The 5,858-nt window shown below is 26.0% G+C and overlaps 1 pseudogene; it reads left to right on the forward strand.

The window, feature by feature from the left end:
* The first annotated feature begins 332 nt into the window (after positions 1-332).
* LOC26531629 (cytochrome c oxidase subunit 1-like) lies at positions 333-1,908 on the forward strand (annotated as a pseudogene).
* Positions 1,909-5,858: the final 3,950 nt, after the last annotated feature.

The raw sequence follows: 5,858 nt of genomic DNA on the forward strand, positions 1-5,858 counted from the left end.
AATTATTACGAAAATAACTGAGTTATTAGCACCCAAATCAATAATTTTAGTATAAAACTATACTTGATTTGTACATTTTTGTCAATTTTTGGATTATTTATAATTTCAATATTTTATTCTATATTTTAGGTTAAAGGCTTTAAGTTAAATGAAAACTCATAGCCTTCAAAAGCTGTAAATATAGGGAAATCCTTTAAGCCTTAGTAATTTATTACGCCTTCAAAATTGCAGTTTGATGTCATTATGACTATAAGACCGATTTATAATTTTACTATCAATTGATGAAGAAGAAAATTTCTATAAATAGATTTACAATCTATCGCCTACTTCAGCCACTTAATCGCGACAATGATTATTTTCAACAAATCATAAAGATATTGGAACCTTATATTTTATTTTCGGTGCTTGAGCAGGAATTAGTTGGAACATCTTTAAGAATTTTAATTCGAGCTGAATTAGGACATCCAGGAGCTTTAAATTGGTGATGACCAAATTTATAATGTAAATTGTTTACAGCTCATGCCTTTTAATTAAATGATTTTTTTTTATATTTATACCAATTATAATTGGAAGGATTTGGCACTTGACTTTTACCTTTCATATTCGGAGCTCCTGATATCGCCTTTCCCCACTAATAAATAATATAAGATTTTGACTTTTAACCCCCGCTTTAATCATTATTATTAAGTTAGAAGAAAGAGTTGAAAACGAGGAGCTGGAAACAGAGGTGAAACAGTATATATACCCTCCATTATCAGCAGGAATATAGCTCATGGAGGAGCCTTCTGTGAATTTAGCTATTTTCTCTTTACATTTAGCAGGAGATTTCTTCAATTTTAGGAGCTGTAAATTTTATTACAACAGTAAGTAATATACGATCTTCAGGAATTACTTTAGACCGTATACCTTTATTTGTTTGATCCGTTGTAATTACAGCTCTTTTACTTCTTTATCTCTTTCCTGTTTTAGCAGGAGCTATTACAATATTATTAACAGACCGAAATCTTAATACTTCATTCTTTGACCCAGCTGGTGGAGGGGATCCAATTTTATACCAACATTTATTTTGATTTTTTTGGTCATCCAGAAGTTTATATTTTAATTTTACCAGGATTTGGAATAATTTCTCATATTATTAGTCAAGAATCAGGTAAAAAGGAAACTTTTGGATCTTTAGGGATAATTTATGCAATATTAGCTATTGGATTATTAGGATTTATTGTATGAGCCCACCATATATTCACAGTTGGGATAGACGTAGATACACGAGCTTATTTTACATCAGCAACTATAATTATTGCTGTGCCTACAGGTATTAAAATTTTTAGTTGACTTGCTACACTTCACGGAACACAACTTTCCTATTCACCAGCCATTTTATGAGCTTTAGGATTTGTATTTTTATTCACAGTTGGAGGATTAACCGGAGTTGTTTTAGCAAATTCATCTGTTGACATTATTTTACATGACACATACTATGTAGTTGCTCATTTTCATTATGTATTATCAATAGGGGCAGTATTCGCAATTATAGCTGGATTTGTACATTGATACCCTTTATTTACAGGATTAACTATAAATAATAAGTGATTAAAAAGTCAATTTATTATTATATTTATTGGAGTAAATTTAACATTTTTCCCTCAACATTTCTTAGGTTTAGCGGGAATGCCACGTCGATATTCTGATTATCCAGATGCTTATACTACATGAAATGTAATTTCAACTATTGGATCATCAATTTTCTTTATTGGGAATTTTATTTTTTTTCTATATTATTTGAGAAAGTTTAGTGTCCCAACGTCAAGTTATTTACCCAATTCAACTAAATTCTTCAATTGAATGATACCAAAATACTCCTCCTGCTGAACATAGCTATTCTGAATTACCTTTATTAACTAATTAATTTCTAATATGGCAGATTAGTGCAATGGATTTAAGCTCCATATATAAAGAATTTTTACTTTTATTAGAAAATAAATGTCAACATGAGCTAATTTAGGTCTTCAAGATAGAGCTTCTCCTTTAATAGAACAATTAATTTTTTTTCATGATCATGCATTACTGATTTTAGTAATGATTACTGTTTTAGTTGGATATTTAATATTTATATTATTCTTTAATAATTACATTAATCGTTTTTTATTACACGGGCAATTAATTGAAATAATTTGAACAATTTTACCTGCTATTATTTTATTATTTATTGCATTCCCATCTTTACGTTTATTATATTTATTAGACGAAATTAATGAACCTTCAGTAACTTTAAAAAGAATTGGTCATCAATGATACTGAAGTTATGAATATTCAGATTTCAATAATGTTGAATTTGATTCATATATAATTCCTACAAATGAAATTTCAAATGATGGGTTTCGTTTACTAGATGTAGATAACCGAATTGTTTTACCAATAAATTCTCAATTCGAATTTTAGTAACAGCAGCTGATGTAATTCATTCATGAACAATCCCAGCTTTAGGAGTAAAAGTTGATGGAACCCCAGGACGATTAAACCAAACTAATTTTTTCATTAACCGTCCAGGATTATTTTATGGTCAATGTTCAGAAATTTGTGGAGCTAACCATAGTTTTATACCAATTGTAATTGAAAGAGTTCCTGTAAATTATTTTATTAAATGAATTTCTAATAATGTAAATTCTTCATTAGATGACTGAAAGCAAGTACTGGTCTCTTAAAACCATTTTATAGTAAATTAGCACTTACTTCTAATGAACTAAAAAAATTAGTTAAAATTATAACATTAGTATGTCAAACTAAAATTATTAAATTATTAATATTTTTTAATCCCACAAATAGCTCCAATTAAATGATTAACTTTATTTTTTATTTTTTCTATTACTTTTATTTTATTTTGCTCAATAAATTATTATGCTTATATACCTTCTTCCCCTAAATCAAATGAATTAAAAAATATTAATTTAAATTCAATAAACTGAAAATGATAACAAATTTATTTTCTGTATTCGACCCATCAGCAATTTTCGGTTTATCAATAAATTGAATAAGAACATTTTTAGGTCTTTTAATAATTCCTTCTATTTATTGATTAATACCTTCTCGTTATAATATTTTTTGAAATACAATTTTATCAACTTTACATAAAGAATTTAAAACTCTTTTAGGACCCTCAGGTCATAACGGTTCAACATTTATTTTTATTTCTTTATTTTCTCTTATTCTTTTCAATAATTTTATAGGTTTGTTTCCTTATATTTTTACAAGAACAAGTCATTTAACATTAACTCTTTCATTAGCTTTACCTCTATGATTATCTTTTATAATTTATGGGTGAATTAACCACACTCAACATATATTTGCCCACCTCGTGCCTCAAGGAACCCCAGCAATTCTTATACCTTTTATAGTTTGTATTGAAACAATTAGAAATGTAATTCGACCAGGAACTTTAGCAGTTCGATTAACTGCTAATATAATTGCAGGTCATTTATTATTAACTTTATTAGGAAACACAGGACCCTCTATATCTTACATATTAGTCACTTTTTTATTAATAGCTCAAATTGCTTTATTAGTTCTTGAATCTGCTGTAGCTATAATTCAATCTTATGTATTTGCTGTTTTAAGAACACTTTATTCTAGAGAAGTTAATTAATTTATTTATTTATATATATATATATATACAAATATATAAGTATATAAAATAAATGTCTACACATTCAAATCATCCATTTCATTTAGTTGATTACAGACCATGACCATTAACAGGAGCAATTGGTGCAATAACAACTGTTTCAGGAATAATTAAGTGATTTCATCAATATGATACATCATTATTTTTTTTAGGAAATATTATTACTATCTTAACTGTTTATCAATGATGACGAGATGTATCTCGAGAAGGAACTTATCAAGGATTACATACTTACCCTGTAACTATTGGTTTACGATGAGGTATAATTTTATTTATTTTATCAGAAGTTTTATTTTTTGTAAGTTTTTTTTGAGCATTTTTTCACAGAAGTTTATCCCCAGCAATTGAATTAGGAGCATCATGACCACCTGCTGGAATTATTTCTTTTAACCCTTTTCAAATTCCTCTTTTAAATACTGCAATTTTATTAACATCAGGAGTTACCGTAACATGAGCTCATCATAGATTAATGGAAGGAAACCATTCACAAACTACTCAAGGGCTATTTTTTACTGTTCTTTTAGGAATTTACTTTACAATACTTCAAGCCTATGAATATATTGAAGCTCCATTTACAATTGCAGATTCAGTTTATGGTTCAACATTTTTTATAGCTACAGGATTTCATGGGATTCATGTTCTTATTGGAACAACATTCTTATTAATTTGTTTATTACGACATTTAAATAATCACTTTTCTAAAGCCCATCATTTTGGCTTTGAAGCAGCAGCATGATATTGACATTTTGTCGATGTAGTTTGATTATTTTTATATATCACAATTTACTGATGAGGAGGTTAATAAATTTATTATATCAATATAGTATAAAAGTATATATGACTTCCAATCATAAGGTCTATTATTAATAGTATTGATAATTTTTTCAATTCTTTTTATCGCCACAGTAATTATAATAATTTCTTTTATTGTTATAATTTTAGCTTCAATTTTATCTAAAAAAACCTTAGTTGACCGAGAAAAAAGATCTCCTTTTGAATGTGGATTTGACCCAAAATCATCTTCTCGGTTACCATTTTCTTTGCGATTTTTTTTAATCACAATTATTTTTTTAATTTTTGATGTTGAAATTGCTTTAATTCTCCCTATAATCATTATTTTTAAATTTTCAAATTTAATAATTTGATCAACAACTTCAATAATTTTTATTTTTATTTTATTAATTGGACTATACCATGAATGAAATCAAGGTATATTAAATTGATCTTCTTAATTAATAATAGGGTTGTAGTTAATTATAACATTTGATTTGCATTTAAAAAGTATTGATATTTCAATCTACCTTATAACAATTTTTGAATATGAAGCGATTTATTGCATTTAGTTTCGACCTAATTTTAGGTAATTTTACCCTTATTCTTTAATTGAAGCCAAATTAGAGGCTTATCACTGTTAATGATAGAATTGAGCTTTTACTCCAATTAAGGAAGTATGGTGATCAAGTAAAAGCTGCTAACTTTTTTCTTTTAATGGTTAAATTCCATTTATACTTCTATTTATATAGTTTAAAATAAAACTTTACATTTTCATTGTAAAAATAAAATTTTATTATTTTTATAAATTACTAAAATAAATTCACTATATTTAAAGATTAAATAATCTCCCCAACATCTTCAGTGTTGTACTCTAAATATAAGCTATTTAAATATAAAAATAATAAAAAATTTACTAAAATTAAAATTCAAAATACAAATAATATTAAATAAATTTTTAAATTATTATTATGAATTAAAAATAAAGTTTGAGAATAATTTAATAATTTTTGGTATAAATGTTGACCTCCAAAATATTCTGATCAACCTTGATCAAAACTTTTACTAACAATTTGACCATAATTTAAAGGATAAAAAATAACTCCATAAGTTCTAATGTAAGGTATAAATCATATTGAACCTATAAAATTTGTTAAATTGTATAAAATTATTGATTTATTAATTGTATATAAATTTCTTACTGAAATTAAATAACCAAATAAACCTCCAAAAATACAAACAAATAAAGTTAATAATTTTAAAAAAAAAGGTAAACAAATTATATAAGGCACAGGAAAGATTAATCAATTTAATATTCTACCCCCAATAATTCTTATAACCAATAAACCTATTATTCCTCGTAATATAACTCAACCTTCATCATTTAATACATTCAAACTACTACAAT

Source organism: Drosophila virilis, unplaced genomic scaffold (genome assembly GCF_030788295.1).
Source record: "Drosophila virilis strain 15010-1051.87 unplaced genomic scaffold, Dvir_AGI_RSII-ME tig00001534, whole genome shotgun sequence".
NCBI lineage: Eukaryota > Metazoa > Arthropoda > Insecta > Diptera > Drosophilidae > Drosophila > Drosophila virilis.